At 35.0% G+C, this 13,034-nt stretch overlaps 1 protein-coding gene across 3 annotated transcripts in view; it reads left to right on the forward strand.

The window, feature by feature from the left end:
- LOC117109830 (neuronal acetylcholine receptor subunit alpha-5-like) overlaps positions 1 to 13,034 on the forward strand; it is a 44,329-nt gene that overhangs the window by 13,039 nt on the left and 18,256 nt on the right. Inside the window, exon 1 of one of the 3 annotated variants that reach the window (XM_033252262.1) lies at positions 12,479 to 12,561. The exons of the other annotated variants lie outside the window; for them this stretch is intronic. The gene's annotated coding sequence lies outside the window, so the exon portion shown is untranslated. Of the gene's footprint in view, positions 1 to 12,478; positions 12,562 to 13,034 lie in introns of those variants that run through there. 3 annotated transcript variants of the gene reach the window in all.

The following is a 13,034-nucleotide window of genomic DNA, read 5'->3' on the forward strand; positions in this document are numbered from 1 at the left end:
TAAATTAAACAGGGAACGAAGTACACGTTGTAGAATACTATTTTTAGAAAAAGAGGTATTAGCGCTGTTTCACTACGCTTCACTACGTGTAAAATCAGTTCCTTCCAATCGGATTCGAATTCCCAATGAGAGCCATGCATATTAATGAAATTGCAGTCTGTGTATGATTCAACCCATTCCGCTGTACATTAGTAGGCATACAAACTCAAAATCGTTCATCGAAATCAGTTTGACCGAAAAGTGACGTGTCACACATATCAAGCAGTACTTCACTTCGATTTAGAAATCAATATTCGAAGGCAAATCTATACATTCCCCCTTCTTTTTTTATTATTAAACAGAAGAAACATATTTAGAATTATTTTATTCTGTATGGTTTGTAAAGCGTCGTAGCTAAGTGCGAAAGGGCCTCATTGTAAGATTAATTGCCGGGCCATTTTAAAGGTCTCAGAAAATTCATCGTAAAAAGTGCTTCTTTTACCCCTACCCCTAAATTGGTGGTACACCAGCAATTGCAGTAGTGGGTCAGGGAATTCGAAATAGAAGGGCCAGGGAGGGATATTTACAAGTGGAGAGTGAAGATCACCTCAGCCCCTACTATGGTTGGGGCTGATAGTAAGAAAATGTATGATTATAGCACCTCTAGATTAAATTTTATTTATTTTTTTTTCATTAAATAGTTCCAGTTCATTGTTGATGAATCAAATCATTTTCAGAAAGGAATTGTTGATACAGTTGATATATGCAAAAGCCTCTATATTCATCATTGTCACTAGCTTAACTTTTTAAAATTTCACTAATTAGTGCTATTTAAATAGCGCTTTAACTAGCAATTGCTGCGAAGTACAACTGCATATAAATGTTCTTCGAAGAAAATTATTTATGCGAGTCAAGTGAAAATAATGAATAATAAAAATATAACAAATAATATGAGACACGACCTATTGTCTATATTAGAACACTTCTCATTGGGTAACAAAGTCGTATTTTTTCATTTTTTGTCAAAAAGTGTCTATAGTGGTGAATTATGGTTTAGGTGTTTTAAAATAAAGTTTCAAAAATGTCTATGTATGTGGAAAATGTAGTTGATTACCAAAGGTTACAATTTTTATTTTGAAGACTGCATGGTCTAGGAAGTGTACATTTTTTTATGGGGCAAGTTTCCAAGGGCGGGTTTTCTAGGGGCGAGTTGACTGCCAAAGAGTGTTGCCAAAGTGCGAGCCAGCGTGTTATTTGATCACAAATGTGAGACATCGCAAGTGTGAGCCAGTGAGCCATGACGTCACGACAATAGATACGAGACGTTACTCGAGTTGTGCGAGGTATCGGCTGAGATTTGTGGAGTACAATTCAAAAAACAACTATAGGTCTAATAATGAATTATTGTGATGTTAAATAGGCAATGTTAGCTATCAAGGAGTGACTTTGTTTTTCATTGGGACCTTCGTCCCTTCAAGGCTAGGCCTATACCATCCTAGCTAGTCTAGGCCTAGAGTAGGATAAGGCTAGCGCGACATGCAGACGTTGGTACGAGTTGGTTAGTCTACAAACGTCGCCTAAAGTAATTGATTTTATCCGGCAGAACGAAAGAAGGAAACTCCGCTTTTCAGTCGTCTTAGGCTGTTGTTTTTTGACAAACAATGACCTTTCAGAGGTCACTGATTGCTGTCAAGAATATGAATTGGCTGCTTCGAAGCAAAAATACAAGCACAGAAAAAAAAATCACAAAAAGAGGATCAACAAATTCATTCTCAACTGACTGGCGTCACTGAGAGTTTTTAAATGAGTGATTTATTACATGATGTTCGTTAATAGTTATTGCTTTCCACTTCATTCGATTAAAATGACAAAAAACTCTACGACAATTAAAAAAAATAAAGAATAAACAGTATAAACATGCCATTAACTACAACGTTCAAATAGGCTACAATTCATTGCGAAAAAAAAAACAGCGTTAACATCGGCGATGGTTCAAGCCGCTCCTCGCCCATGGTGCAGTTGGTAGAACCAAGTCTTCTCGGATAAGGACTGAAAATGGAGGTCCAGTGTACTACATCTGGCTCGTGTGCACTTTAAAGAACCCATTTCATCTTTCGGAATAGTAGAGGGTTACTCCGATATTATGGGTTATTTTCCCCTGTCCTTGTGGAATGATGAAGTGCCTCTTTACGGCTGCTGGTAGCCCATACGCCTATACGCAAATCAGCACAATGTTTCTGCAAGTTATGGGTTATTCTTTTACCTTTACCTGTATGTGGGTTGGTTGCATAACAGTTATATTATGTTTATTTATTTGTTTTTGTTTTGGGCAATTTGCGTCTGTGAACAGCTCCCGTCCAAGATCTGAATTGAATCTCGTGATATTTATGGGCGCAGTTGTGTAATGCCTATGCGCTCTCGTGCAGCGGTCCGCAGGGCCCCAACCTCTAGGAGCCCCGGAGTGACCCTACCCAGAAGGTGCTTGATTTAGTACCCTAACCCAAAAGGGCTTTGTTGATACATGACAGCATAATGTATTTTTGACATTGACGGCAGGACATATATCATACAGTATTATACCCCTGTCTCTTATACACATCTAGATGTGTATAAGAGACAGGCCTTTGGCGTATTATCATCAAAATAAAAGAGAAAAAAATAGGGGTCTTCGTTTTTGGGTCTTCGGTCTTCGAAGTTCCTCCCTGTCACATCCTCTCCATTTACTCCCTGGATCCGCCACTGATATCTTATCATTTATTTCTTCGTTAAAATAATTTAGAATACTATGACAATCATTGTATTTAATGGCAAACACTTCTAAAATCTCACAATGGAATTGGCGACCGGAAACCAAAGCCCCCCCCCCAAGTCTCAGAAAGCCACAGGGTCCCCGGCACCGTCGTTACGCCACCGCGTGGCCGTCGTCTCTATCGAGTGGCTTATACTTTACCATATATACACGCCGCCCACTTTATTAAATTACTTACAAATTAATATTTTAATCGTTTTTCCACGAACCTTAATAAATAATCATTAGAAAACTTAGAACAATATATCAATAGGTTTAATTAGAAGTTTTGATCAAATTAATTTTGTATTTATTCCACTTAGGGGAATTAAATGCAGGACTGCATACGAATACGCAATTTGATAGTGCCAAACAGACTTTAAATTCTGAATACGACAGCAGAATCACAATTAAAAAAATGGTATTACCAAGTAGGCCTATTTGATAGAAATGTTGTATTAGTATTAGTCTATATTTGTTGTCCCGTTCCTTAATGTAAATCGACAAGAGCTCTTAGTGAATATATGTCCCGTAAGGTGTTAATAGTTTGCTGTGAATATCAAAAATATTGATATCGATCGGCGGTGACTGAATCTAACACTTACGGTATCTCCAACCGGAATCTATTTTTCATCGGAATATGGTATCGAGCACTAATGACATGTCGTATAGAATGTCTCACAGTTCTGTATTGTAATCAGATTACCTGTAAAAATTACACAAACTCTGATCAAATTTATCAATGATGCTCATTTGCTTTTTGAATGGATTCAATTCATCTTGACGGGGTGTTTCAAATGCGTTTGTTTTTTTGCCGGGAAACTGGTGTTAGTATTGCGTGACACTAACACAGTCATGTTACTCGGCTACGCGATGAAACTTATCGTATTGCTTTGCTGTTATTCTATTAATATACAGCCTACTGTCTATATTGAGATTATTGTACTTATAACTACAGAATGTAATACCCTATTTTAATTGAGTTATACCCCGGTATGTATATTTAAGCAACCATAGCTTTTAATTAAGAATTAGAACGAATAACTATTTTACTATAACACGACATATAGGCCTACTAATTACCGTCCTTAATTCTTTTTGTATATTTCCAGGTAGACACATGATTTTCGTAGTAACCTTAACGAAAACTGAATTAATTTGATGTGAGTTTCGTTGGGTGTCTATAAAACGAAGACCGAAGACCCAAAAACGAAGACCCCTATTTTTTTCTCTTTTATTTTGATGATAATACGCCAAAGGCAGTCACAAAATTAAAATTACGAAATTTTTGGCCGTGTTTGTAAAATTTTCAAGGGTTTTATAGACACCCTATATGGGTGTCTACAAAACAAAGACCGAAGACCCGAAAAACGAAGACCTCCAATTAATTGATTTTGTGACAGCCTGGTGTATTATCATCAAAATACAAGAGAAAAAATAGGGGTCTTCGTTTTTGGGTCTTCAGTCTTCGGTCTTCGTTTTATAGACACCCGTGTTTCGTTGAAAGTTGTTGTTAACTTTCAGATAAGCAATCAAATGTTTTAATTGACTGATTAAAATAGCTAGGTTTTCTTTTCAAGTTTTTACTTTTAATAATCAAGACTGACTCACCATTTCACTGTAGCTCATTCCAACGCAATAGACCTTTCCGGGGGTTCAATCAAACTGACCAATGAGAACATCGCTAAGAATATGCGCTTTTCCCACAAAAACAAGCACGTGTTTACGTATAGGAGATTGACGCTATTTTTTGTGAGACCTTACCAACAATATCTAAGGGGCGTGGCATACCGGAAATGTCCATTCCAGTTCGCTGGCCTTCTGCGGCGAACTTCTTCTACTAGATGGGTAAATAATTTTATCTGCTTTTCGATAGTTCAATAAAAAAAAATTCTTGGCATTAAATCAATGCAACGTACTGTTATTTGCTGTGTTGACAGTTTCGTCTGGCTACCAGTCAGGCTTGGTCAGAAAGAAATTATTTATTGTCAATGAAAAGGTCTTATGGAATAACGTCACTCAAACGAGAAACATGGTAGTTTTTCATTTGCCCTAAGAAGAATCTGTCCGTTCATTCTTGTAACAAAATAGATTCAAATTGATTGTTTAAGAGTGTGGTAATTTCACTTAATTGCTATTATAATCAATGTTTAGTTTCCAAATTAGAACTACTCTGCATACAATAATTAGAAACCGATTAGTAAAGTTTAATGGAATATTTTAGTTTTACTTGTGCTGAGTCATTCTATTGATTAATAATTACTAAATTATTTAAAAATAATGCTACAATAATTATCCTACAATTACCCGTAATTGAGTCTAAGAACATTAATCATTTTAAAGCGATCGTGTATTATGCTTACACGGGATTTAGAGCATGATTTATAATGATCATTGATGGCCAGGAGGATTATTACTCACTCATACCCAAGTATTATTGATGAAAAACTATCTTAATCAGTTCCCACCACGTGTATAAGCCTGCTAAAACTGAACTAAATAACGTAAGACGCGTCTATTCGTTTACAGTTTATTGACCAATATAATGCCAATATAACTACCTTTCTTTTTCCCCAAAAGGCGTCTAGGTCTATATTATTAGTGAAAAATCAAATTTCTACTTCCGTACATGTGTCAGGAAAGCAGTAATTTTAAGGATAAAGCCTATTTCTTAAGGTTATTGTTAGTGATTCAAATAATGCAGAGACTGTGTAAATATACCTTATAAATATAAGATTGATTATGATTGAGTATTATGTATTGTTTATTGATCACCTCATCAATCAATTATTCAACGGTTAATCATTTATATTTTTTCTTGTGAATAATCAATAAATTTCAAAAAAATTTATAAAGCGGCCTGTATCCGTTTAAGAGGAAACGCTCCTGGAGTTTTTGTCTTGTCACCCTCCCATCGTTTAAGCGATTTAAAAGCCAACAATAATTTTAGCCTGAACATTATTCTCATGAATGACCCTCCCCATCCCTAAAGAAGAAAAAAGCTGCTGAATATTTTTGTTTTCTAGACGCCCGAAAATATCCTCTGTTTTGGGCGATCAATTTTCTCTTTTTCTTTCTTTATTTTTTACTTTCAAAAGGAGGTGGGGGTTGGGGTGGTGCGGGACCGGCCCTTCTCCAAAATCCGCCCCTGCTTTAACATGTAAAGTGTGCTGGGAGGACTGGACGCCGAACACCATCGTCCCCTATGGATCCGCCCAAAATAATCATTCTGTGAAGCTCAGTCGGCCAAATGCTGCAAGTGTTGCCACAACATATTATTCTAAAGCATAATATTGAATACTGCTTCGTCTTTAAGAAAGGCATTTGCAAATGCAAGTCAAATTACTTTTTAAATTAAGAACAATTTTTATTTTTATTTATTTATTTTTTTTATTGACAAAGAGCCAATAATAATTTTGTTTGTAATGTTAAAACAGGTAAAATACCAGGCCTATGCCTACTGGTAAAGAATATGGTAAAAAAATAGATTATACAATACATGATAAAATGTTGTGATGGATATAGTCCGTAGACTCGGCACATATTGACTTTTTTAGCTATTAACATGGTCATTTTATAATATATTTTATTCCATTATATTTAGTGAACATACACCCATTTGTATCAGCCGCACTCACTTACCTCTACATACTAAATAGTCTGCTGTGAGTTACTGGGGTGGTCCAGATATTTTCAGGAGGGGGCGCAGAAAGAAGGGAACTCCTGTAAAATAACGTAAGTTTGAATGAATTGGGGAACTGTCTTCTGTCTTCTGTCTTGTCACCGCCCCATCTTTCGAGAGACGTAAATCCAACAATAATATTGGCCTTAAAATTGTTCTCATAAATGACCCCACCCATAAAGAAATGCTGCTTACTATTTACTTAACATCTGTACATTTTTTTTGCCAACTAAAATTTAAAAGCACTTTAACATATTAAGGATGGTGGGACGACCATCACCGTCTATGAATCCACCCAGGTTTATCACCTAGGTAAGGGTCTGGGATTACTGTAGAGTGGAGTCGGGTGGTGACCCCTTGAAGATTTTGTCTTTTTGTTGAGCCAGTTTTGTTTTACTTCATTTTTCTTAAAACACTTTTTTGTTTTATGTGAAACGAATAGAAGATTTTTGCATTACGCGCTATAATGTAACATTATTATTATTATTATTATTATTATTATTATTATTATTATTATTATTATTATTATTATCATTTAAACAATCATTCTGTGAAGCCCAGTCGAACTATAATTTAGAAAGACCTTTGCAATTGAAAGTCAAATTACCTTTTAAATAAATAAAAACATGAGCCAATAATAATTCTGTTTATAATGTTAAAGCAGGTAAGAGGCATACTAGTAAAACACATGGTAAAAAATGGATTATACAATACATGCTAAAATTTGATGGATGTAGACATTCTTTATTCGTGTCGTATTGACTTATTTTAGTGATTAACATGGTTAGAAATTTATAATATTTTTATTCAATCATTTAGTGACCATATACGTGTTTGTATCAGTCGCGAATAGTACCGTTCCACTTACCTATACTCTGCTGCTCCTTTCGCTGTACTGTACTAACATAATTTGAATAATGAATTCTCACATGTGTTGCATTTGTAGCGTGGCAATCATCGTCCAATATTTTGTAGGTTGTAAAATTGTTTTTTATGATATTTTAATAGACATAAATGAGCTGAAAATATGCCAGTAATAATACGATTTTTAAAAGAATGGTGCTACGATATATTTCTTCAAGAGCTGTGCAGGCGTCTGGACGGCAAATCAGCACAAACATTAAGGCCTTATAATATAGATTATTTATCAGATTATTACATATCATACCACATCACATAACAACAACTTTGGTATGAAGAAACGCCTCCATGGTGACATTTAAGGACGATAATGCCAGCCTAAGGTATATATCTCTTATACACATCTAGATGTGTATAAGAGATATATATATATATATCCTTTAGAGCATTTCGAATTTGTCTGACACGCATTGCAAGCATCCATTTGGCAGTGATGTATTATAATGAAATTTCAAACCCATGAATACTTATCTGTATAAGTGCCCGAGGAAAGTGAATTTTGATGAAAATTTAATTCATATTTTTCGTCAAATAGTCATGCTGAATATAAATCAATTTTAACCTATCAATTGTTGTATGAATATTGTTCTCCTATCATGCAATAAAAATCGTAATAAAAAACTTTAAAGGCCGACTCAGACAGTCTAACGCGATATGTTGACGCGTCGGGTTTGTGTGAGTTAACTACAGCCGCGATGGTCTACGTCGGAGCTGAGACAGTCGCGTAGAGAATAATATTACACATGTTTAATATCTTCACAAAGACCCCGACGATGAATCGCGTCGGGCTGCGTCGTACGACGTTTTGAGTGATTTGGCAAAACACCATTCAGAACCTTGACTCAGAAATAGTAGGATTTTGTCTATTGAGGGATTGTTTTCTATACTACCTGCTATTACTACAGCACTTTTATTTCATTGTCCACCTGTCAGGAAATTTTTGTTTCGGCGGACCTATTTTGGCCTCAAAATTACCTGCCAAAATTAGTTCAAATAAGCTAAAATCGGTCCGCCGAAATTAAGTTGAGTTTCGCTTTGCAGTGCTCAGCACACTTGGACATAATCGTCCGCAATAGATTTTAGCGGACAGAACGATTCCTAAGCTTTTGCGGACGTGGTTATTATTATTTTATTTTATTTTATACTATGACAGTTTGGAAAAAAAAAAGACTTGTCCAGCACGGTAGCAAGCGTAGGTGGATCGATTTTTTCTAAGCCAAAATTAGTCCTGGCCGGGCCAATATTATTCAAGGGGGACCAATTTCTATCGGACAAATTTTAGTGGCCAAAATCGGTCCCTCAGACAAGCTTTGGGGGCCAAAATTGGTCAGAGGAACCCATTTTGGCCCGGACCAATTTTAGTGTGACAGACCATTGCAAAATTATTTCTAGGAAAAATAATATTAGGTTTACAAATAACGATACATTAATACTGATTACAGATGACTAGTATTATCCATGGTTTAGTAACTGTAGTCTGTATAAATAGTTAAATTCACACTTTAGTAATGCAAATGTAATATTAACAATATACAATAGGCCTATATCAAAAACTTGCACCGCCTGTGCGTTGAACCATGGTGACCATTTCCGACCATTAGACACTGGTTCAGTTTCAATGGCTGTCAGCTAGATAGGGCTGAAACAACACAACGGCTTTCGATGAGATACTTAAGCCGTTAGTCTGGTGCGCAATATGGTACATGTGCACGTTAATAAACACAGTCTTTAGAAGGGTGTATGGGATTGCCCAATTCAACACAAAAAGGATCTTCAAAAGATTTTGTTTGTGTTGTTTGTGTGGTGAAACAACTGTGTCGATGTTACTTTAGTGGCGGGGGGGGGGGGGGGGGGGGGGTGGAGTCTCAAAATACACAATAATCAATAATATACATTTTTAAATGTGCTTTGACTCCTTTAGAATAACAAAGCAAACAAAAACAAAAAGTCACATTAATATCATGTTGCGATTGAATTTGTAATGGTAATTCTAGACATTCGGCAGCTATTGACATTTTATTTTCCATTGTTAGATTGCATATTGTAAGCAATGCCGTATGCCCCTATCGGGACAATTGGGACAGTTCCACACACTTATTCTATAATGAGTCCACAAAGAATGGGTCCAAAATGCTGACAAATAGCCTATCCCGGGGCCTTTTAAGGAAATCCGGGAAATTCTGGAGAAAATCATCCAACAAGGAAGGAGGAAAACGCCAGCATGAGAAAATAGCCAGGTTGAAAATCCGGGGAAATATTTAGAGTGAAATATCCTGGAAATAGCCATGGATGAATAGTCTGCTCTCCATCTGACTCCAATATCACCATCGTACCTTCGTCATTTTATACAGTATTTATTAAATAGGCCTATGATATTACCGTTTAATATGTGAATTGCTCTAGTTTAGGCTAGACATAAAGTCATATACATTAGGCCTATATATCAAATTACATATTAAATCCTTAAATGTTCACGCCTTTTAAATCTTCTTCAAAACTTTTGCTTCTGTAAACTTTTTTTTAAGAAGCAATGTTGGAAAGTTTTAATTGTAATCGAATAATTGTGATCGAATAAATGAATTGAATTAAATACAGTCCAATAATCAATTTTTAAATAACTTCTTCAGTAAAATATGGAATGTTGATGTTATCGTCTAGAAACCTGAGCAGATTATCAATAATGATTTTCTTAAAGATTAGATATTTCATGTATTGGAAGGGTACAAAAACAAATCTAATACTTTATATCGATTACCTTTGCAAATATCATCAGTCGGTTGCATCTAATCGCGTTTGAGGCAACTGATATTGCTGCCGACGACTAAAATAATAGAAGAAGCGGTTAGGCCTAAAAAAAAATAAATTGTTTGCCCTTGAATTGTATAGGATGGGCGAGCGCAAACGTTTTTTTTTTCTCTTGTCACTAAAATTAAAATATTAAATCGCAATTGCTTGGAATTAAGCCTGTCTCACTCTTTGTTTTTCAAAGGGTATTCATCAGACTAAGTAAAAATAACCTATAATTGATATTTTGCAATGAATTCAGACACCAAATTTATACACCTTTCATGTGCAAAATGGATAAAAATAAAGATCACTTTTTAGAATTTGTGAACAAAAAATCGAAAAAACCCCTTTTTTTAAATGCGCTCCCATTTTTCCGTGAGTTAGAGGCGGGCGCTGGAGGGAAAAAACAAACAATTTGTTTTTTGGCCTTTGCTTATGCTTTAAGTAGTTAGTCGGATGTTTGTACCACATTGTAATACCGCGTACATCCTTCAGAGTGTGTTTTGCAACAGTTACCGATTATCACTATCCTGGGGAATAGCAGGACACTATAGACCCAGTCTCTAAATTCACTTCTGTGGGATGAGAGAGACTGGAACACTACTACTACTTATGTATATGACATTATTAGATAACACCCGTAGGTAGGTTTTGATAGGCATAGATGAAAGTGGGCCATAGATAGGCCTATTGCCAGGTGACATGATAATACTATGTAATCAGACCGTAAAGCAGAGCTGTTTTCAGAGCTGTTTTAAGAAATAAGGTCAATACAGTGCTAACCCCTTCAACTTCGGTTTGAAGAGAGCACAAAACTAACTGAACTACGGGAAATGCAGTATCTCGTTGGCATCACTTGTGCTTGGGTGTGTGTGTGTGTGTGTAGGGGAAGGGGATGAGTCAAGGGTTTTAAGTGGAGAGCCCTTTCAATATAATGCATTAGTGTTCAATTACTGAACATAGGTCTAATAACAATATTTGGCATTATTTTCCACACGTCTCAAAATGTTTCACATGAATACACAGATAATTGGAAACAGTAACAATACGTAATGTGCTATCTCGTGTGCTCCCTGGAGAAAATTGATGTTATGCATACAAATCTAGCATAAACCAAATAAATTTGGCTTAGTACATTCACGTTAGGCTACTCTGGAGTTGGACAAACGTAGATAAAGTCTCTCCCATGGACACAAGCAAATGACTACGTGAGCTAGGAATCACTTCATAATATTCTTAATTGAATTAAGTGTACTGTATTATTTGATACTCTTTGTACATGATACTATGCAAAAATGATTATCTAAATAGATATTAAGCCAGCACTTAGCCGATTTCCTTTAGGATCAAAACAGGACAATAATGACAATGACAAATACTCAAATAGGCTAAAGCTAGGTGTAAAATTAGGGTAACATTAACAATGACACCATCAACATGGATCAGTCTAGAATGGAAATCACACTTAACAACTGGCCAATCAGAACTTATTATTATTGTTAGGCCAGGAATAAACACTTCACCACAAACACTCAATTTTCTCGTTCTGTACGTCAAGATGTCGTTTTGGTGCACCTTACCAAAATTATTATAGACGGTTCACTATTTATAGTTATTTCGTTACATGTATTTATACGTAAAGTTTATTAAAAATCCTGTTTAAAAAACTACAAATACGTTCGCGATGATATGTTACCGGACTGATAGTAGAACTGCAGATGGCACCTGAGGCTATGTTATATATTCTAAAATTGACAACATATCAACTATTAAATCGATGAATACGTTAAAATTCAATAGATTAATCGACAGTTGAATAGCCAGACATTGACTAATAATTATATTGATTGATTATTAATGATGGTGATTGAAATGAAGCTATTTCAATTTATATCTTTCAAGCCAGTTTAAACCGTCTTGTTCATACCTCATTCATTTCTATCCAATGGCATCAAGTGATGATAAAAAAAAATCACGATTAGATAAAAATGAGAAGTCTAATTGTCCTACTTTCAGGATATGAAATATAATAAAACCTGTGTACAAATGTACACAGTTTTTGTTATAAGTAATGCATTAATGCAATATGAATTTACATACACCTTATGGCTACACAAATCCTTAAAGTGAACGAATGTTAACTACGGTATCTAAGCGTGTTCTCACCCTGTAGGCGTCAAATCATCGAAAGGAAATATCGGCGAAGGCAAAGTAATTAAATTATGACTGATTTTGAAAACAAACTCCATATATTAACTTGAAGTACTAAGTCACGTGATGGAAATGAGGTGGTTTATATACTCGATGCATTGGTAACGTCTTGAGATTTTACACGCATCAGTATTTCTATAAACCTTACACGAGATCTAAAGACGTTTCGGATCAACTTGAAAAAACATTTAAGGTATCGGATTTTAATTATAGATATTTATTACCGGTAACTATTGTAATTATGTAAACATTGTAAATTTTGATCTAATATAATATCTGATTTGACTTAATCAACCTAGATTACAATAGGCATTATGGTATTTGTTTAAATAATCATTGTCTAGATTGATTTTGGTTGTGGCTATCATTTTTTTTTCAGTTCAACTAAATATAAATACGGTGAAAGTGTAGTTAACAAGAATAAGCGAGGCAGCTGTAATTTCGGAATTAAATTCCAAAAAAGTAGATGAATAATAATGGATTATTTTGTGTTTTTTTATTAAAAAACCCTGTGAAAAATAATTCATTTATAATCATATCTATCTGTGTCTGTAAATAAACTACTTTATTAGTAACTTATTCTGACTTTCACCTATCATTCTGTATATGTTTATTAGGTTTATTTAATTTTATAAATCCTTATACAAATAGTATCCTCATAATTTC

This window comes from Anneissia japonica, unplaced genomic scaffold (assembly GCF_011630105.1).
Source record: "Anneissia japonica isolate Jap-2015-1 unplaced genomic scaffold, ASM1163010v1 scaffold585_len4108843_cov191, whole genome shotgun sequence".
Lineage (NCBI taxonomy): Eukaryota > Metazoa > Echinodermata > Crinoidea > Comatulida > Comatulidae > Anneissia > Anneissia japonica.